This window comes from Penaeus monodon, chromosome 42 (assembly GCF_015228065.2).
Source record: "Penaeus monodon isolate SGIC_2016 chromosome 42, NSTDA_Pmon_1, whole genome shotgun sequence".
Lineage (NCBI taxonomy): Eukaryota > Metazoa > Arthropoda > Malacostraca > Decapoda > Penaeidae > Penaeus > Penaeus monodon.
The window spans coordinates 7,430,514-7,452,877 of record NC_051427.1 but is presented as its reverse complement, the minus strand read 5'-3'; the positions used below and the strand labels follow the sequence as shown (position 1 = coordinate 7,452,877).

At 38.6% G+C, this 22,364-nt stretch overlaps 1 protein-coding gene across 1 annotated transcript in view; it reads left to right on the top strand.

Moving 5' to 3' along the window:
* Window positions 1-22,364, top strand: part of LOC119599000 (major facilitator superfamily domain-containing protein 6-like) — a gene marked incomplete in the record, with an annotated part of 26,664 nt that overhangs the window by 1,490 nt on the left and 2,810 nt on the right.

Genomic DNA, 22,364 nt, shown 5'->3' with positions numbered 1-22,364 from the left:
CTTACCCGATTGCTACCTACCACGGTGGAAGCCGCAGCATGTGGCTTCCCAAGCCCGTAAAAGGGCTGATACCTAAGGTAAACGGTTCCGTTGAACTGGTGACCCTCCATTACGGAAGAAGAAAGAAAAGTCACTCGGATTACGACGGAGGTTGAGGAAAACCTATCCGTACGAACGTAATTGGCATCCGAGGCATTTACCGCGTGGTAAGGACGTGAGAAGGAAGGAAAGTGAAAGACGTGACGCCAAACTTGTGTTTTAATGATGATAGAACCTGTCGAATGGGGTTCTCATGGGAGCACGTTCGGTCGAGGAGGACGGGCTGTGGAGTGACTCTTCCGACGGGCGAGGAGGAGGACTGTAGGACGGTAGTGAGGCGGAAAGTCCACGCCTCCGAGCGTTGTTTGCGAGTGGTTAACACGAGAGAGCAACACAGTCGTGAGCAAAACAGTCAGGGAAAAGAAGTGAAAAAATAGATGAAAGGAAAAGAGAGGAAGCAAAATCCAATCAGGCAAGGGTGGCACTGCCAAATAACCGAGTGGTTAGAGCGTCGGACTCAAAGACTGTCACGACGGCAATCTGAGTTCGAGGGTTCGAGTCACCGGCCGGCGCGTTGTTCCCTTAGGCAAAGAACTTCACCTCGATTGCCTACCTAGCCACTGGGTGGTCAAGCCAGCCCAAGTCAGTGCTGGTCTCAAGCCCGGATAAATAGAGAGAATGATTACCTAAAATGTAACACCGGCACTCTCCGTGGAAAGGAACTGGGGACCCTACCACGTACTCACTCCAAGAGCATCACAACATGAAAACTACAAGTATCATGCTGTGACCACGGCGGTTCAAACATGAACCTACCGTATAAGAAAAAAAAAAGTGAATTGAGAGAGGCCTATGTCCTGCAGTGGAATGAATGGCTGTTGAAAAAAAAAATTATATATATATATATATATATATATATATATATATATATATATATATATATATATATAATGTATATATCTTTCTTTTAACGGTAGGTTCATGTCTGAGCCGCCGTGGTCACAGCATGATACTTAATTGTAGTTTTCATGTTGTGATGCTCTTGGAGTGAGTACGTGGTAGGGTTTGTGTTAGTATTTGTGTGTGTCGGTGTCGGTTTACATACACACACACATACACAAGAAATGACATTTTTTTTATGTGTTTGTGTGTGTGTGTGTCTGTAGACACGGATGTAGATGTACATCTACATCTACATCTACATACTACATATATACACATATATATAATATATATATATATATATATATAAAATATATATAATATATATATATAATATATATATATATATGTAAGGCCGCGGTGGCCGAATGGTTAGAGCGTCGGACTCAAGACTGTCACGACGGCAATCTGAGTTCGAGGGTTCGAGTCACCGACCGCCGCGTTGTTTCCCTTGGGCAAGGAACTTCACCTCGATTGCCTGCCTAGCCACTGGGTGGCCAAGCCACCTCAAGTCAGTGCTGGTCCCAAGCCCGGATAAAATAAGAGAGAATGATTACCTAAAAAGGTAACACCGGCACTCTCCGTGGAAAGGAACTGGGGACCCTACCACGTACTCACTCCAACAGCATCACAACGTGAAGACTGCAATTGAGTATCATGCTGTGACCACGGCGGCTCAGACATGAACCTACCGTTAAATAATGATGATGATATATATATGTAGATGTACATCTACATGTACATCTACATCTACATATATATATATATATATATATTTATATATTTATATATTTATATATTTATATATTTATATATATATATATATATATATATATATATATATATATATTTTTTTTTTTTTTTTTTTTTTTTTTTTTATGTGTATGTGTTTGTGTGTGTGTATGTGTACATATACATACACACACATACACAAGAAATGACAAGCATACGAGATGCGCGTTGTAAGGGTTCTGTGAGCTAGAGGTACCCCGATAGGCGGCTTAGGGGCCAGAACTGGGCCCCGTTCGGTCCCTCCCAAAATGCTATATCCCCCTACAGATCTTTAGTTGGGTACCGGTGTAAGGGCTTTGTGTTGGGTAGAAAAAAAAGCATACACAGGTAGCAAGACAGCAATGATAATATTCAAGAAGATAAATTTAGTTGTGATGGCACATTATTAACAAGAACAATAAAAAAAAGGGTATATACTTAGGCAGGTCAAGCCAAGTCAGAATAGCCTGCCAATTTATAAAAGCAATAATTATATACGTCCCAGCTCCTAACTGTGGCAAGTAAAAACGTAAAAAGGAAGGCTCTTTTTCCCCCCTTTGTTAATTTTTTCCCAAACCGTGGGGTACTCCGGAAAGGACCCCGGGGAAAAGGGGTGACCACCCCAAAAGGGTCCGGCTGCCTCTTTTTTTTGGGAATCGACGGGGTTTTTAAAACCCCACAACATCACTTTTTGAATCGGTTTCACCCCCGGGTTGATAATAGATTTGTAAAAATTTAAAACCCTTAAACAAAAAAAAAGAATTATAAAAAAAAACCTCAGTAAATAAAAAAAAACACCCTTTTTTAACTAAAATAAAAAAAGCTAAAAAAATTTATACAATAAAAAAAAAGGGTGAAAGCCCCAAAACTCCACTTTTAAGAAAAAAAATTAAAGCAAAAGTAAATAAAAAGTCTGGGGTAAAAGTGTATATACAGTAATAAAAAAAAATGTAAAACGACAAAATAAAAGTATGGGGGGAAACCAGTTTGCATAAAAAAAAACCTTTTTTAAAAAGGGCCCCAAAGCTAAGGGAACCCCCAACCCAAAAACAACCATGTAAACATAGAGTTGCTTTAGTAAAAAACGTGGAATAAAAGATTAAATAAAAACAGTTCCTCATGAATCTGAATTTTTGCAGCTGTAAACCTACATAAAATCAAAAAAAAGGGTTACATACACAAAAAAAACTCGAAACATTAAACTAAATTTTGGGAAAGGACAGGGCTTTTCCACAAACGTAATATTGCAACCTTATATATTTAAAAACAAAAGAACAACGAGTGAAAAAACAAAAAAAAATTTAAGTGTAAAATACCAGGGCAAAGACAACCCTTCCCCTTGCCTGGGCAGAACCTTCAAAATTTATCTTTCCCCCGGGGAAAAAAATCCTAAACGAAACGTTTTGGGTAATGCTTTGGTATGTGTGTGCGGGGTTTTTGGGTGTTAGGGTCAGACGGCAGTGGGGGGGTCCCTTTAGGTGGGGAAAGGAAGGGGGGGGTTAACGGAAAGGGGTTTGGGAAAAATTTTTGGGGAAATTCGAAAGATTTTAAAAGGAAAGCCTCAGGTATGTAATGTGTTGTGTGTAGGGTGGGTATGTGTGTGCGGGGTAAAGCGCGTTTGTATGGGGGTTTTGTTGGGTGGTGTGTGGGGTGTTTTTTTCTACTGTTTGTGTGTGTGTGTGTGGTGGTGTGGTGTGTGTGTGTGGGGTGTTTGGTGTGTGTGTGGTATGGGGCTTTGGCTTTGTTTTGTATAGCTCGTATGTATTTTAAAACCCCAAGGGGTTTTGCAGTAATTTAAAAAATCTTCCCTTTCTGTGGGGTGCGGGGCTTTTTTTTGTACGTGTGTGTTGGTGTGTGGGTTTGTGAGTGGGGTGTGTGTGTGCGTGGGGGGGGTACTTTTTGCTTGTTGTTTTGAGTGTTGTGTTTTGGGGGTTGGTTTTGTGGTGTGTGTGTGTGTGTGTGTGCGTGCGTGGGGAAAATTTGGTGCTGGTGTGTGTGTTTGTGGTGTGTTCGTTTTTTACTTTGGGCTTTGTGTTTTTGTGGGGCTGTGGTGTGTGTGGGAGTGTGGGTTTATGTGTGTGTTGGGTGTGTGTGTGTGTGTGTGTGTGTTTTGGTGTTTTTTTTGTGTGTGTGTGTGTGTGTGGTGTTGGTGTGTGGTGTGTGTGTGGGGTGTATGTGTGTGTTTTTTGTTCTACAAATTTTTTGTGTGTGTGTGACGTGTGTATGTTTTTGTGGGTGCGTGGGGCCCCCTTTTTATGTGTTTTCGTGCGTGGTTTGTGTGTTTTTTCCTTTAAGTTTGTTTTGGTGTGGGGGTGTGTGTGTGTGTGGGGTGTGTGTGGGGTGTTTTTGTGTGTGTGGTGTGGGGGGCATGTGCGTGTTTGTATACACAATATACACAGGGACCCACCACACACACACACCCCACACACACACGGGGGCAGTTTTTATACCGAAACCCCGGGGGCCCATACATGAAATTCCGTGCTTAATACAACTTTCCCGAGGATTAAAAACACACGACCGCACAACAAAAACAAAAAATACCCCACACACACAAACTTAGTATGTATAAAAAATCTTGCCTTCTGTGGGTGCGTGCGTGTGTACGGTGTGCTGGTGTGGTGTTTGTGAGTTGTGTGTTTTGGTGCGTGCGTGGGTACGTGTGCGTGTGTGTGTGTGTGTGCGTGTTGTGTGATTGTGTTTTGGTGGTTGGGTTTTGTGTGTGTGTGTGTGCTTGCTTTGTGTGAAAGTGTTTTTGGGGTTTGTGGGGGGTTGGTGTGTGGTCCCTTTCTTTGAAACTTTGGTGCGTGTGTGTGTGCGTGCGTGTGTGTGTGTGGGTGTGTGTGTATGTGTGTGTGTGTGAGTGTTTGTTGTGTGTGTTTGTGTAGTGTGTGTGTGTGTTTTTTGTGGGTGTGTGTGGGGTGTGGTGTTTTTGTGTGTGTGGTGTTTTGTAGGTTGTGTGTGTGTGTTTGTTTTTTTCCCTAAGCTTGTGTGGTGTACGTTGTATGTGAATGTGTGGTGGGAGCGCCTTTCTGTATGTGTTTTTCGTGCGTGTGTGGGGGTGTTTTTTTATATTAAGTTTTGGGGTTTGTGTGTGGGGTGTGTGGGGTGTGGGGGTGGTGTGTGGTGTGTGCAGTGCTGTGTTTGTATAAAAACCAAAAAAACCAGGGACACCACCCCCACACCCCAAAAGCACACCAAAAGGGCAAGTTTTTATCCCAGCAAAACCGCCTCATGAAAATTTTCCGTGCTTTATACTACATACGAGTATATACAAACACCCCCAAACACGCACATAACAAAAATAAACATACACCAAACAACAAACTTAATGAACAAACCCCCGCATGAACACACATACAAAAACGCCCCCAAAGCACGCACACAAATACCCAACCACCACACACACCCCAACACACACACACACACACACACAACACACCCCACACAACACACCACACACACACACCACACCACGCACGAAAAACCCTTATACAAAAACGCCCCACGAAAAAAACACACATACACATACAAAAGAAAACACAAAAAAGACACACGCACCCCCCGGTATGCTCATTTTTTGAGAAACCGGGACCCCCCAAACCATTTTTTCGCCACAAAACTCGATCTTCCGCTTTTCTTTCCACGAAACCATCGAAAACCCGAAAAATCTTTTTGTATTGTCGCTCAGTTTTGGGTTTTTGGGTTTGCCTCTTCCCGTTTCCTATCACCACCCCGTCAGCAAGTTTTTTCAATACTTTTATTTTCTCATAAACATGACCAAAAAACCTTTAATTTCCCCCCTTTTTCAAGATGCCCAAACACCCGGGTTCTTTACAATTTATTTTTTCACCTTCATCATTTGTCTTCTTCTCTGTCCAGTAATCGCAGTACTCGTCTTTAAACACCACATTTAAAAACTTTTGATTTTTTTTTGTCATCTATTTCAGCAAAAAAAACACTCAAAACCCAATAAAGAAATTTGGGGAAAATTGAGTTCAAAAACCCAGTTTTGGTCCGAAAGGTAATGCTTCGGTTTTTCCCAGATTTTTATTGGAGAAAATTGTGGCTTTTTTGGAAAAGGGCCCCCCCCAAAAATTCTTCTTTTTATCCCGGGAACACCCATAATGTTTTATTTAAAACAGCCCCAAAAAAGTGAACTTTTCCCAATTTTTCCCCCCAATCTTTTTCCTTGATTGTAACATGTTCATCACTGTTCTTTTGCCGGTTTTTTGAATCTTCTGACTTTTTTTTCCTTGGAAATTAAGAAACAACCCAAAGCCTTTTCGTTTTGTTCCAAACTTTATCTAGTAGTTGTTGTAGTTCAGTGATATTTGCGGGGCAATCAAAATATCCGGCGACCCAGATTTGATATTTTGTATCCTCCAACATCTACTTTTCCTTAAAAATTTCCCTCTAGAGCACCTTCTTTAATAGTTTTCAGAAATATTTTAAAAAGGGGTTGCGGAGAAAAAAGGAAAACCCTGCCCGCACCCCTTTTTGCTTCAAAACCATTCTTTTAAACCCCATGGGGTTCTTAAAAGCAGCTTGTTTTTGGTCATACGGGCTTTTATTATTTGGATGTTGTTTTTTGGAAAATTCATATCTTTTCCAGTTTTCCCAGAGGATATCGTGACCCAACAGTACAAAAGCTTTAAACATAACGATGAAAATATTTTATAGGCCCTTTTTGATGTTCTCTGTTTTTTTTCTATGAAAATTTTTAAAATTTAGAACTGGTTTCGTACCTTTTCCGGGGGTAAAACCTGCTTGTTGGGTCTGAAATTTCCCCTTTTAAACTTAAATTTTAATCTTTAGCAAAAATTTTTCAAAAAAATTTTTTTGTGTTTGTGATTATTAAAAAAACCCTGCCCTTTTATTGGGGCTTTGGGGAGTGCGTCCCCTTTTTTACCCAGGGAGAAAAGATTGATTTTACCAGTCTTCGGGCCCTTTTTTTTATTCCAATTTTTGGCAGAGTTTGTAAAAGAAGTTTTCCCAACACTTTCCCCGGGCATTTTTAAATTTAGTTCTGCGGGTTATTTCATCTTTTCCCGGGGGCTTTGTTATTCTTTATTTTTTTAGGCTTTTATTTTTCGCCCCAAAGTAGGGGCCCGGGGGTTTCATCTTCTTTGTCATTGAGCCCAATTAAGGTTTTGTTAGATCTTTATTTTTTTGTATAGGTTAAAAACAATTTTTGATTCCTCTATTTTTTGACCCCCTTTCCATCACACAAAACAAGTCCATCTGCATTTTTGGATATGCCCTTTTTTGGGTTTTAAAATTTTTTCGGTGGCTTTTTACTCCTTGGTAGAGTTTTTTTATTTTGTCTTTTTGATAGAACAGTTTTCAATTCTCGGGGCAATTTTCCCTTTAAATTTTTTCCTTATTCTTTCGAAATTAATCTTTGAATTTTTGTTTTTTGGGTTTTTTGTAAATTACCTTTTCAACAAAATTATTGATCCCCTTTTTGATTTTAGGCATCTTTTGTTTCAATTTCACTTAGTTTTTTTCAAAATATCCGGGGGGAAATTTGTCTTTTTTTTTTTGGGAAATAGTTTTTTAAAGCAGGGGGTTTGCTTGTTTTGAGTGTTTGGCAACACACCAAAATTAGGCATATAAACGTACCCCAAAAACACACGAACGCAAAACAAAACCCTGATAATACGCATGCCCCTCGTACACACCACGTAAACACACACACCCACCCCACACACAAAAAAACACACCACACCGGATCCTTTGGGACCTTGACCTTTGATAGACGAAGAAGGGGTTCATCCTCCTCTTCGGTGCACCCGCCTGTACTGGGGAAGGTTTGTTTTCTTAAATTTTGGGACCTTTGGACGTCAAATCCCCTCAGCATCGGGGGGTTCAACAGTGAGCGAATTTTCTGCCCCTGCCTAAAATCCGCTCCACCGCCTGCAAAACTATTTTTTCCGGTTTTCCCAAAAGGGGGTTACCTGTAGGCAAATCATGGTGCAGTTGCTTGCCGGGGGAAAACAGCCATTGGCTTTTCCATATCATCATCAAAAAGGTTGCTCAGGGTTTGAGCACCCCGGGGAAACCCCCCAAACCAAACACCCCTATATATTTTTCCCAAAGCTCATTAATATCTGTGATGCCCAAATTGCACCCTTTTTAAAGGGCTGCCTTTAACCATTTAAAATTTCCTACAAAAAGGTGTTTGATGCGGGAAAAAAAATTAAAGCTTTTAAACGTATGAAAAATTTTTGGGTTTAAAGATGCTGAGGGGGTTTTGAGAAAAATGAAAATGAGAGCAGCAAACTTCGGGTTTCCCTGCATACAACGGCCCTTAAAAAAGCTCAGGGTTAATAAGTTTGAAATAAAAATAAAGGGTTTTATTATAGTAATGTTTTGATGTTCGTTAAAAGCTGTCATCCGGTCAGAATGCCGATTAGCTAGGGTGCATTAGGCACGTTTCCCGCTGACATTGTTGAGAAATAACTAAAAAAGCGAAAACTTTGACCCTTTAAACCCCCAAAATTTACGTAATTTGCTTATAATCACCTAATAAAGAAGCGGGAAATTTGGATAATACTGTATAGGTTTACGAAATGTATTTTATAAAGCATAACTTTTTGTGGTCAGATTTAAAAAAAAGGGTTTAGGGGGTCTTAGTGAACACAAGACGCCAAATCAAATTTTTTTTTTAAGGCATTGTTTTTTCTTTGGGTTATTTTTTAAATTTTCAAAAAAAAACTGCCATTTTTAAAAATAAGAAAAATCTCCCAAATTCCAAAAATTTTTTGTCAATCCTCGGGCCGAGTTTTAGGGGAAGGGGCCTGGGTATAGCTGTTTGATGGGGGGAAATATGTCTTTAACAATTCGATATATTTGACGAAACTGAATTTTCCCTTTTTTCCCCCTATCAAACCATTCCGAATCCCTTTTGGAGGCATCCTAATTCCCCTTAAAAATTGACGCCAATCATGTCAACAAACACCACCTTTAAGGGACTCATTTCATCCCCAATCATCAAAATTTTAAAATGCTGCAAATTTACTCCCGGGGTTTATCTTAATTAATCAACGGTTTTGATTTTTTCTTTTTTTCTTTCCCTTTTTCTCTCTTTATTTCCCTTTTTCTTTTCTTTTTCTTTTTTTACTCTTTTATTTCTTCTTTTATTTTTTTTTAGGGTTTTTGTATTTTCTTTATTTTGCTTTTTGTTTTTTTGTCTGTCTCTGTTTTTCTTTCCTTTTAACTTTTTCTTGTCCCCCCGTCCCCTTTTGTCTGTCTATCCCCCTGCCTCTCTCTCCTTTAACTCTCTCTCCTTCAATCTCTTTTCTCCTGAACACGTATCATTTCATACATACATACATACATACATACTACTACATACATACATACATACATCATACATACATACAACATACATCACACCTCATCATCTAAAATAAAAATAAAAAATCTCTAAAAATAAAGTTTTGGGGTTTTCCAATTTCGTCTTTGTCAGAAATACATTTATCAGAGAAAATTTCATAGAAAAAATATTGACTGAAAATTTACAAAATACCTGACTGTGGGCCCCCCTATTCGTTTCTCGCGGGAAATTTTTTGCCTTTTTCCCTTTTTTAAATTTTGGCCTTTCCCGTGCCCGTGGTTTTACTTACTCCCCCGGCGCGATGTTTTGCTGGGCCCCTATAATTTTTCTTTTTATTTTTTTCAGTCCTCCAGGTAATTTTTTGCTTCCCCCAGTTTGGGAATTTTCCCGTTTCATTTTACATGTGCCCCCATTGGGGTTGGAAATCCCCGTGGTGACGGATGCAGCTTGAAAGTTTTGCTGATCCTGGGGGCTGAACCCCGGCTTTTGGGGAGATAACCCAATGTTTAGATTTTTTTGTTTTTTGCTATGTTATCTGAATTTTTTTTGTGTTTTTATTAAAGGGTGTTTTAGTGGATTAAAATACATCTAAAACCCCCGGTTTCGTTTTTAGAAATAAGGTGATTTTTAAATTTTAAAAAATATTGTTTTTCCCATTTTCAACAAATTTTTTTAGCACTTTGATAAAAACTGGGAGTTTGAGTTAAGGCGGTAATTGGGTTTTAATTGTTTGCATCTCTTGAAATTTGGAAAAAAGAGTGTTTTTCTTTTTTTCCCCCTTTATGGGTTAGGTACCCTTTGATGTGTTTATAATGACAGTTAAATAGAAGTAAATTTAAATAAGCTTTCTTTGGGTGGAAAGAAAAGCAATGTTTCCCCCCCGGCAGCCCTTCGTTTCCAAAGTTTAAAAGTTTTTTTTGTTTTAAAGGGTGTTGTTTTTACTCCTATTGGCTGTGGTTTTGAAAAAATTTGTTAGGGTTTTCCTTTTTTGTTTTGGGGCCAAGGGAAACGCTGTCTCTTTTTAAAGGTGAGTCTACCGATATTTGCAAAGTATTTGTTTAGAGGTTTTATACTAATTAAGGGAAAATTTGGGACGGTTTTCTGTGTGGTGTGTTTTGTTTTTGGTTTCTAACGTTAATGTTTTATTGGTTTTCGTGTTTACAGTCATTGAACTTTTTTTTGAAAATATATTGTTTTTTCTTTGGATTAAAAGTTTTAAATTCTTTTTTGTTTTCTTTTTTAAGAAAGAAGGGCAATGTCGGTTCCCATTTTTTTTGAGAAATTTTGGTGCTGTTTCGGGCATGTTAAGCTCTTTTGATTTTCCCCATTTTTCCATGGGGGGGGGTCTAAAAAAATTTTTTGGGTTTTAAAGGGGGGGGCCAGTGGCATCTATCTTTTTTTCAAAAGTTTTTGGGGAATGTTTACTTGTCTGTTAATTAAATTTTTGTAAAATCTCTGGAGGGCCCACTGGGGGCACTAATTTTTGACAAAATGATTTGGGGGCTTAAATTTTTCAGGCACCAAATTTTTATGGAAAAGGTTGTCGGGGTTGGGGGCCCCTTTATATCTATTGTCATAGTTAATTTCTGGTCTGGGTTTTTACAAGGGATAGGCCCCTATTTGTAAAAGAGGTCAGATTGTTTGAAATTATGACGCTTTTTCACGGGTGAGGGGTTTTTTTCTGTGATCCCGGGGAGGTTTATTTATGATTTATTTTAATTTTTTTTTCCTAATTATCCCGGTACTTGGTGAGTGTTGCGTCCCTTCCCCCCTGGCGGCTGGGTAGATTATTTTTTTTATTGTTCTTCCCCCTTTCTGTTTTTGAATAACTTTCCCCCCATGTTTAATTGGGGTCGATGCCGCTTTCATCCCCGGGGAAAGAAAGCCCCCCAGCATTTTTTGGGGGAAGGGGCTTGGTGATGCCGGGGGGAGGGGAGCCCACTCGGCAGCGGGTCGTGGGGTCGGGTGGTGGGGGGGTTGGGGGAAAGGGGGGGGAAAGGGGGTGGGCGGGTACAGGCGTTTGAGGTTTTTAGAAGGGGGGAGGGGAAGGGGTTTCGTGGGGTGTTCATGGTTTTGCGGGGTGGAGGTATAAGACGTTTTCTGAGGGGGAGGGGGTTTCGAAAGGGAAGGAGGAGGGGGGGGGTGGGAGGAATAAACTTAAAAATTTAAAAATCAAATTTCAGATTAACGGGGATTTCTACCTTTTAGGGAAAAAAATCCACAACGGGGATTTTGTATGGGCATAGGGTTTTGGGCCTGCCGCGTTTTAAAAACAGCAGGAAAATTTTCAGAGAGGGCACAGAGGTATTCAAAAACCCAGGGTAAAGGCTTTCATAGGTTTCAGCCAAATTTTCATTCATTGTATAAAATGTATATGCTGTTTCTGGTTATTCGTGTATTCTACAGGGGAATATTTTTGAATTTCTAAAGGGTTTTAAAATCACAAGTTTAGTTTATAAAGGAAACAGAGGGTCAAAAGGTTTAGTTTAAAAGGAAACTGAGATCACTAATTGGTTTATAAAAGGGGCACAAATCACTTTTTGAGTTCACGTAGAATCTTTGCTATTTGTTTACTTTTTTGATGTTAGTACCCGGAAAAAAGGGGAGACAGTTTTAAAATAATTTTAGCAGGGAATTTTAACCTTTAATTAAAAAAAGCAGGGGTTTTCCTTATATAACCCTAAATGGCCTCAAAAATATCATACTGATAAGTAAAAAAAACCGAAAAAAAGGTAAAAATAAAAATTTCCAATAGGTTTAAAAATCTCTACAAATTTGTATCAAATCTACCGTTTTATACAAATGAATATGAAAAAAAACAGCGAAAATATTTGCCTACGTGCATGGGTTCCATGAAAATGCTAAACAGCGGTTGAAATATATAAAAATCCAAAAAGAGATGAATAGGCTAAAATCTCCCTTTTTACCCAGGAGACGCAAGATTTTAAATGGATCATTCAGTTCTTCGGAAAAAAACCCTGTTCTTGTTTGAGAGACGAGAAAGGGAAAAGAAATGAAGAGCGTGCTTTCAGTAAAAAAAGAAATATGATACTGGCGACCCTAATTCCCCCCGCCTCGGGAAAACTCGGGAATGGAAAGCGCGGGGTTTTGGGGTATTCAGTTTAACGAGGCTTAGATTCAAAGCTATTAAGATTAAAAGTATTATTTTGAAGGGGTTGGGCCTAAAGCGTTTGGGAAAGGGGCCTTTTTTTTTTTAAAATGTTAATTTTTTTTGTGTGGGAAAACGGTAAAATGTACAAGAAATTTGTAGTAAAAAGGGGGGGCTAGAGACGTTGTTATAAAATAATGTTTTTATTGTGAATGATGAGGGAGAGGAGAGAGAGGAGAGAGAGAGAGAGGGGAAGGAGAAGAAGAAAAGAGAGAGAGAGAAATTTTGGGGTTTTGGGGGTGTTGTGTGGTGTTTTGTGTGGTGGTGTTGTGTGTGTGTGTGTGTGGGGTGTGGGGTGTGTGGTGTGTGTGGTGTGTGGCGAGTGTGGGAGAGAGCCCAATCGAACCCGAACTTTTTTAATAATTTTGGAATCAAGGGTTATCATTTTTCGTGAACGAAAAACAAAAAATTAAAATTTTATATATATATAAAATATATTTATTAATATATATATATTATATTATATATAAGAAAAAAAATATATTTCACAGTTTCTCCAAATACCCTTTTCCCAACCTTTTTTACGCCGCTTTAGACAGGTGTCCACTGTATAAGCAATAACAAATGTATATAAATCCCCGCCCGGGTAACTTTACATTACTGGGACATATAAAGTACAGAAAAGTGTAAAGCCCAATAAAGGGCAGAAGTCATAAAAAAAACTTTGGGACGAAAATAAAATTTTACATTTTGATTTTTTTGGGTCCTTTTTTTTCATCTTTAATTTCTAAATTTGAAAGCCTTAAACGAAAAAAACACAGGGGGCATGGGAATCCAAAAAAACCAGGGATATAGACCTTTTCATATGGAAATTTTGACACCCAAATTAGTGAAAAGGAAAAAAAGGGTTGGGCACCTGTATATTTCTATACGCCCAGGGGTAGAGTTTAAAATGCTTAATCATTTAGGAAAAAAAATTGGGGAAAAATTAACTGAGAAGACCGAAGGGGCGAATATTAATTAGTGGTTTTTAATTTTTTTTTTTTTTTTTTTTCTAATAACCCGCCCCTTTTAGGGAAATTTAAACCCCCCCCCCCTCTCTGAATAAAAAATTCCCCCCCCAGATTTTTAAAAAAAATTTAAAAAATGTTTCTTAGTATTTTTTTTACGAGATGAGTATTTTAATAACTATCCCCTTTTCCCCTTTACAGAAAAAACAATATAACTAGAGATATTCCCGATTTTCCCCAAAGGGCTTTGTAAAACCCCCCCCCCCCCCCTTTGGGAAAATTCCCGACGCCCCCCCAGGTTTAAGAAAAAAATGAAAAGATTTTTGGGATTTTTAGGTCCCCTTTATTTATGACTTAAATTTTTTTCCCTTTAAATTTTCTACTTTTTTCACCGTTGGTTTTTAAAACCTTTTTTTTTTTTAAATTGTCTGTATTTTTTTAACTTTGGGATTGTTGGGGGTGTAAAAGGGGTGTTTCCCGAGTTTACGTTTTTCCCGGGGTTAACTGCGGGGGGTGAAAATTCCCCCAAGCGCCTATAATCTATCGGATTCCTTTTCTCTTTCTCCCCTCTTTCTTTTCTCTCTTTCGTCTTTTCTCCCCCCTTCCCCTTTTTCTCCCCCTCTCTCTTTCCTCTCTTTTTCCCTTCCCTCTTTTTCCTTTCTTCTTTTCCCCCCCCCCTCTCCCTTCTTCCCTCTTCTCCCTCCCCCCCCCCCTCTCCCTTTTCTCCCTCCCTCCCCCTCCCCCTCCCCCCCCCCTCTTTCCCTTTCCCCCCGAAACCCCCTCATTTTCCCAAAGCCCCCAGCTTTTATTCGTCCTCGTCGGTGGATGGGCGTTTTTTTCGGGCCGGGGTTTTCGGGGTGGGGGGGAAGGGGGGCGTCTCGAGTGGGCGGGGCTTGTGGGCGGTTTGGGGGGGTCGTCGGCCCAGGGGGCCGGGGTTTCCCCGGACATGTCGAGAAATCCTTGGTCCATGCGGGAGGTGGGGCGAGCCGCTGCGAGGGACGGGGGTATTTAAAAACAAAGGTCTCTTTTGCTTTATTGTGATCATTATCGTCGTCATCATTTATTATTATTATTAAACATTATTTCATTATTAAATTTTCGTGTATTTAAAAAAAAAAGGCTCTTTTGGGTTTATTTTAAACAGTATCGTCATCCCTTTATTATTATTATTATTATTATTTATTTTTTTATTTTCGGTATTATATGCAAAAAATTATTATCATTATTTTTTAATTTACTATTACTATTATTTAAATTAAATTTTTTTCGTATATTTCTATGCAAAAGGTTTTTTTTGGTTTGTTTTCTATTATTGGGTTTTTTATTATTTAAAATCAAATTTTTATTTTTAAATTTTTATTATTAATTATTATTATTTATCTTTTTTTTATTATTATTATTTTTATTTATTATTATTATTTATTATTTTTTATTATTTTTCAATTTTATTTTTTTTTTATTATTATTTAAAATTTTTTTTTTTTTTTTTTATTAAAGGGAAACCCAAAAAGTTTTTTTTGACCTTTCCACTTGGAAAATTTAAAATTTGTTACCCTTTAAAATTTGTGCGACTTTCATGAATAAAATTTTACAGAAATTTTTTTTTTTAAGAAAATAATAATGTGTTAAAATAAGCTTAACTATAATTTTTCATACATACTGTGGTTGGGGGAAAAGGGGCCCGGACTCAAAGCAAAACTGTTTTAAAATAGGATGCGGGTAACCCCCTTCCTTGGGCAGCTAGGGATTATAAATACCTACATACATACAACATACTACATCTACACAAACAAGACACCATTTTAAAAATACACAATTACACGCACGCATGCACCGGGAAAGCATGGAAAAAAAAAAAAACACACCCAAAACCCACACACACACACACACAGAACTAAAGACAGAGACAGACAACAAAAAACCCAAAAAAAAAAAAAAAAAAAGAAAATCTTTCAGTTCCACCCGCGCTGCAACCTCTCGCAACCCTACCTCACTTTCCAAAAAACCCCCAATTCGCACGGGTTTTAATTCTTTTCCCTCCCCTTTCACGCCCTCCTTTCCCCCGGTGGCGAATCCAGCTGTAGGGGGGAGCGGCCCCAGGGGGGGGCGTGTGGGGGAACCCGGGGAGGGGGGTTAGGGGGCTGGCGGGGGGTGCGGGGCGTTCGGGAAACCAGAACGATGCCATTCGGGATGAAATTTTGGGTGAGAGAGAAGGGGGGAAAAAAAAAAAAAAAAAACGAGAGTGCTTTGCGTTAAAAATTTGCGGAGGCTTCCTTAAAATCTGTTAGAAATAATAGTAAAGAAAAAGAAAATGAGGAACATTTCAGGCAAAATAACGGGTAAAACGGGAAAAAAAAAAATTAAGTGGTAGACAGGAAGGGGATTTTTATTGGGGGGCTTTTTGGAAAACCATGTGAGGATAACTTTGGGTCCTGGGGAGGGATATTTAAAATTTTATTCAGAGAGAGAGGGTTAAAAAGGGGGGGAGAAGGGAGAGGGAGAGGGGAAAAGGAAGAGGAAGAGGGAAAAAGGAAAAGGAAGAGGAAAAAAAGGAAAAGGAAAAGGGAGAGAAAGAGGAGGGAGAGAGAAAAGGGGGAGAGAGAGAGAGTAAGGAAAGAGAGGGGAGGAGAAGCGAGAGAGCGGGTAGCCCAGGGGAAAGAGAGAGAAGAGGGGAGAGAGGGAGGAGAGAGGAGGAGAAAAGAGAGGAAGAGAAAAGAGGAGAGGGGGGAGAGAGAGAGAGAAAGGAGAAAAGAGGAGAGGAAAGAAGCCGGTTTGGGGCGAGATCGAGCGAGGGCCGAAGAGAAAAAAAACCCGAGAAAGAACCCCCCTTTTGGAAAACAAACCCCCCTATCACCCGTTGGGGCTGAGGGCGCCCCCCATTTTATCGATCCTCCCGACAGGTCATTTAGCTCCCAAAGGGGGGCCCCCCCCCGACGCCCCTTTAAACCCCACAGATGGGCCCCGTAGTCTCCCCCGGTCCTCCTGGGGGAAAAGAAAGGGGAGGAGGGGGAGGAAAGGGGAGGGAGGGGGAGGAAGGGGGGGAAAAGGGGAGGGAAAGGGGAGAAAAAGGGGGAAAAAAAAAAAAGGGGGAAAAAAATGGGGGGGGGGGAAAGAGGGGAATTTGGGGTTTGGAAATTTTTCCGGCCCCGGAAAGGGTTTTGGGGGGCCCAAAGAGGGAAACCCCCCCAAGAAAAATTTGTGGTTCGGGGGGTTTTTTGGGGTTTCCCGGGGGGGTTGGGGGGAAACCCCTTCCCCCAAAGGGGGGTTGGGGGGGGGATTTGATGGAAAAAAGGGGTTTTCCTGGAGGGGGGAAGGGGAATTAAATTCCCAAATGAATGTGGGTTTTTTTGGTTTGGGGGGGGGAGCAAGATTAAACTCCGAAAGAAAGATGTTGATTTACTGATAGAATTCCTGAAGCCTTAACAGAGGAAGAATGTTGTTAGACTAGGAAACTCAGGCATATCGAAAGCTGAAATTCCAAAAAAGGAAAATGAGGTTTTTATGCCAGTATTTCGGAAACTTTTTCACCACGTGTGGGGGGGGAATACCCTTATGTTCCCCAAAAAACCCCCAAATTTCAAAAAAAATATTCCCTGTCGAAAATTCTTGAAGCTTTGGGGTTTTATGTGGATGAAAATGATTCGGGGGGGGAAAAAAGAAAGAAAGAAAGAAAGAAAGAAAAAAAATAAAAAAAAAAAAAAAATTAAATTTAAAAGGGGAAAAAAATTTTAAATTTCATACAAAAAAAAAATTTTCTAGGAAAAAGGAAAAAATTTTTTTTTTGGGGTTTTTAAAAAAAAGGGTTAAAGAAACAAGAGGCCCTTACATTTTTTCAAAAGCACCTAAAGGGAAATTTCCCCCTTTTCAAAATAAAAAATTTTCTTTGGGAAAAAAAAAAATTCCTTTTTTTAAAAAATGCTGCTTTTTCCCCCCTTTTTTAAAAATAAATTTTCGGGGCCCCCTTTTTCCCCTTTAAAATTTCCGTGGTTTTTTTTCCCAACCAAAAATCCGCGCAAAAATAATTTCCCCCTTGTCCATTTTCAAATTTCTTAAAACCAAAAAAAATTTTCCTTTCCCCCGCCAAACCATAAACCAAAGTTTTTCTCGTTTCTACCTCTTTTTTTTCCCAAAAACCCCAAAAACCCCCCCCATTAAAAAAAAAATTTCCTTTCCCGGGCCCCATCCCAAAAATTTCCTTTTTTAATACCAAAAAACCCTCCTTCCCCCCTGCTACCTCCACACCCCAACCTGCTAACCTGCATACCTAACCTATCCTGCTTTTTTTTTTCCCTGCTTTTTCTGTACCTGCTTCTCCCTGGCGTGTTAGGTCCCTCACTTCTTGCTTGGTGACTGCGAGTTCTTGTGTTATGCCTTCGAGGACTGGTTCTCGTTTCACGCACCGGCTGTTCTTCAAGCATGTGTTCTCCGTGGCTTTGATCTGTAGGGGGAAAAGGTGGGTAGGATAGAATAAAGGAAAGGAATGGTAAAATGGCGATAGAAAGATGTTAATATGCGTGGTGGAAAGGAGAGAAGTTGATATGATAAAAAGTAGGCCTACATAATGGGAGAGGGGTAGAATGAAGGCCTATGAATAAGATTTGCGTTGGAGATATTTATCAAAATACATATAACAAGAACTGAATTACGGTAAATATCAATTAAGGAGATATTGCATGAATTTAAGAAATACTGCATTCAAGAAATACCCCATGAACTTAATAAATACTGCATGAAGGAAATACAGTTATGAAAGCACTCTGTCGAAGTTTCTATGCTGCCCAACATACATAACAGTCAACATCCAACATGACCAGAAGGGGCTGAATCCTCCCGACTCTACATTATCAGAGGAAACAGCTCCTTTTACTCGCCCTTCACTTCCCAACTTACTTGACCCAACCCCAGTTTCCTCCAAACGTAGATATCTCATGTCCTGTGAACTTAACCCCCTTCGTCAGTACTGGATTGAATCTGACACCCCAGCGGGCGGAAGCAAGCACCCGAGGTCTATATGAGTCTATAGTCTATCTTGCAAGCGCCTTCCCCTCGAGGAAAAGTCGATTAAAAAGGAATGTAGCTTGCAGTTGCCCCCCCCCCTACCTTCCCCTCCCTCAAGCACCAACTCTTTGTCTGGCTTGCCTCCCCCCCCCCCCGAAAACCACAATTTTAAATTTTTTTATGACTAAATTACACCTATATAGTTTTGGTTATAGCATAAAAACTCCCCCTAGAATAGATTTTTTTCTAAATGTTTGTTCGTCTTAACCCCCCCCCCACCCCCCACCCGACCGAGTTGACTGTTTGTCTGTCTCTGTCTTTTTGTCTGTCTGTCTGTCTGTCTGTCTCTCTCACCTGTTCCTTCATTTGCGTTATTTTCTTCTGTTGACGAGATCGAATTGCATCCAGTTCGTTAATCTTCGCCGTTCATTCTTCCACTTTCTTCTGCTGCTGTGCTGAGCGACCCTAAAGAGTAACAATATATTTTAGTGTATATATATATAATATATATATATATATATATATATATATTATAATATATATATATATATATATAATTATATAGTAATATATATATAGCATTATTTATACATATATATGTACATATGTATATATAGATTATTACATATATATATATATATATATATATATTATTATATATATATATTATATATATACTATATATATATATTTATATTATACATATATATATATATAACTATATATATATATATACTAAAATATATAATATTACACCACAAAACACACCATATATATGTACACATATTATATATACATATATATATAATATACACACATATATATACATATAACAAATACAACATACATATAGACATATCATATATATATATATATATATATATATATATTTTAATTATATATATATATATATATATATATAGATAGATAGATATATATAATATCACACACACACACATACATAACACAACATGATACTGGGTGTGTGTGTTTAGACGGGTGCTGCAAGATTACCTATCTGCTCGTACACGCACACACACACATATATATTGTGTGTTGTTGTATTAGTAACACACACACAACAATACTACTACATAATAATAAATAAAATAAAAACCAGTAACATGAGCAATGACACAGGTAATGATAATAAAAATAATTATAACAAAATAATGATCAAAACATAAATCTAAAAAAACAAATGAAATCATATACTGAAAAATTTATCCTTGGTACATGATTTCTGTCAATTTTACTTTTATATCTGTGAATGTTCTTATATACGCGTTCGTGTGTGTTTATTTTTGTTTTAAAAAATATATATATATATATATTAAATTACATTCTTGGCCATTGACCATCGACCTGCGTACGACCGTCAAGTAATTGCATGACCTCTGAATGACCTGACGCCGCTTTACTCCGACTGCGACGGACTAACGGGACTCGGAATGCGTGGACGAGACATGGGGGTTTGTTCGGGTTCGGGCTTCGGTCTGGTCGACTCAGAATGGGTCGTATGGGGAGAAAAGGCGAGGGAGGAGGAGAACGACCTTGGGCGGACTTGCGCAAGGAGCTCGTTGGCGGAGCAGGGTTGTGGTTACGATAATTTACATTTTATGTTTGTAAGTTGACCTTATTCGTCGTCCTCTATTGCAGTATGGGTTTTTCAATATAAATATTCTTTCTGTGTGTTATGGTAATGTATGTTTGCGGATGAGGTGTTTTTTTTGTATTTTTGTTATCGGGTGATTGGTGTAATACAAATCAATTATAAATGGGCTTTATCTTTTGCTACTTACAGTATATTATTTTTAAAATTGTCAGAAACTATAAAAAGAAAAGTTAAAAGGAAATAATATATATTAATAGAGTACTGTAACACGAAAATATACAGACCAACATTTTGAGTGATTGTTAATTAGTAAATGTAACATGGTAATTAACTATAATTATAATTAAGAAGTGATTACGGCAGCAGTAACACACAAGAATATATGCACATACGAGTGGAATGTGGACATAGAATCGAAAGAAACAAATGGATATTTATAAATTAGTACGTTTGACACCCCAAAGTATATTAACTTAGATTGGGTTCTGTTATGCGCCCTGTTCTGTAACAGCCGGTGTCATTGTTAATGAACGAAAGCTACGTAACAATATATACACACACTATACTATACTAAACACACTCGCATAACTAAATCAAACAAACTGATAAACAAACAACAAAAAAAAAAAAAACAAAAAAAAAAAAAAAAAAAAAAAAAAAAAAAAAAAATATATAATATATATATATATATATATATATATATATATATATATATATATATATATAATATATAAATAAACTTGGCCTACCTTTTCCTCCGCAGCGTCAGCGAGTTGCGCCTGAAGGTCTCGAAGCTGGAGTCGAGTCTCGCCCAGTTCGGAATTGAGTCGCTCGACCATCCGGCACTGGCGCTTGTACCTGCGTTGTGCGAATTAGCGTTCCTCAGTCGCCGTTTGTTCCACTTTCGTTTTCTAATTTTATTTTATTTATTATTATTTTTTTAAATTTTACTTTGTCATTACTTCGGGTTCTGTTTTTATATATATATATATTTTTTTTTTCGAGCAGTCAAGATTAAATTCTATATTATGGGTTTACTCTCTCAAGGTTGAGGAATGAAGACCGTGGATATTATATATATTATATAATATAGATAATATATATATATATTATATATTTAAAATATATATATATATATATATATATATATTTTATATATATATATATATAACAGAGAGAGAGAGAATGAAATGAGAGGAGAGATGGGGATAGGAGAAGAGAGAATAAAATAAAAAGGAAGAGAAGAAAAAGACAGAGGGGAAGAAGAGGAGAAAAAAAGAAAGAAAAAAAGAAAGAGAATAGCGAAAAAAGGACATAGAAAAAGAGACACAAAAATACATCGAACAAACGAAAAAGTGAATCCAACTAAACCAGATCCTCTTCCCTTCCCCAATCCCCCCCCCACACACAAACCACCCCCCCCCCCAAAAAAAAGACAGGACACAGATACCCACTTCGCAATCAATTCATCTCTCTCCTCCTCCAGATGCCGCGAGGCCCTGGCAGCGTCCTCCGTCAGGGCGAGCTTCCGACGCAGCATGTCCACGTGCAGGTCCTTCCGGTCAACTGCCTCCCGCAGACCTTTGACCTTCCGCTGGAGTTGGTACACGGTGGTCGTCTGCAAAGTGGGTCGGGGTCAAGTTGAATAATTACCTCTCCTGGCTGAATGATCAATACTTACTCTAAAAGTTGATGTGGGTGAAAGGTAATAACTCTCCCTGGCGAGGCATCGAGGCCCTGCCACTTCAGGTATGACCCAGAATTATTAGTTCTATACTAAAAGTACAAAAAAAAAAGTTGTTTGGGTGATAGTTTAACACCTTCCTTGATAAGGACAGGAACCTCTGCCGCTTCTGGTACGACCCAAATTGATAAATATTAAAATAAAAGTTGTTTTGGTAAAGGGTAACCCACCCTGACAAGAACTCGAACCTCTGCCACTTCAGTTATTGACCCGAAATGATTAATACTATACTAAAAGTTGTTTGGGTAAAAGATAAATACCCGCTTTGAAAAGGGACTCGAACCTCTGCCACTCAAGGTATGACCCAGAATGATAAATACTAAACTGAAAGTTATTTAGCAGAAAGGTGAAACCCTCCCTGTAATAAGGACTCAAACCTCATTCTCTCCAAGTAACACCCAGAGAGAACAGAACCACGTAAAAGGTATCTGCTAGAGAGGGTAACTTCGAGTTCTTATCAGGAAGGATACATTTCAGTACAAATTGCACGACCGCATTATTCCATCATCACAATGTGGTCGTGAGGAGGAGGTACAGTTGTTTGGGTGAAAGGTGACCCTAATTGACAAGGAATCGAACTCACTCTTTCCAAGTTCTACCCAGAGAGAACAGAACCAAACCCCTTAACCACATGACGACCGGAATTTACATTAGCTTCGTGGTTAGATAGTAATTATCAAGGGGTTGTGTAGTCAACAGATTTTATTCTATCTCTGGGTAATTATGTTTCCATATAAAATGCATTGCTGCGCTATTCCAAATAGTTAATTTAAATGGTTCTTGTTTCCATATAA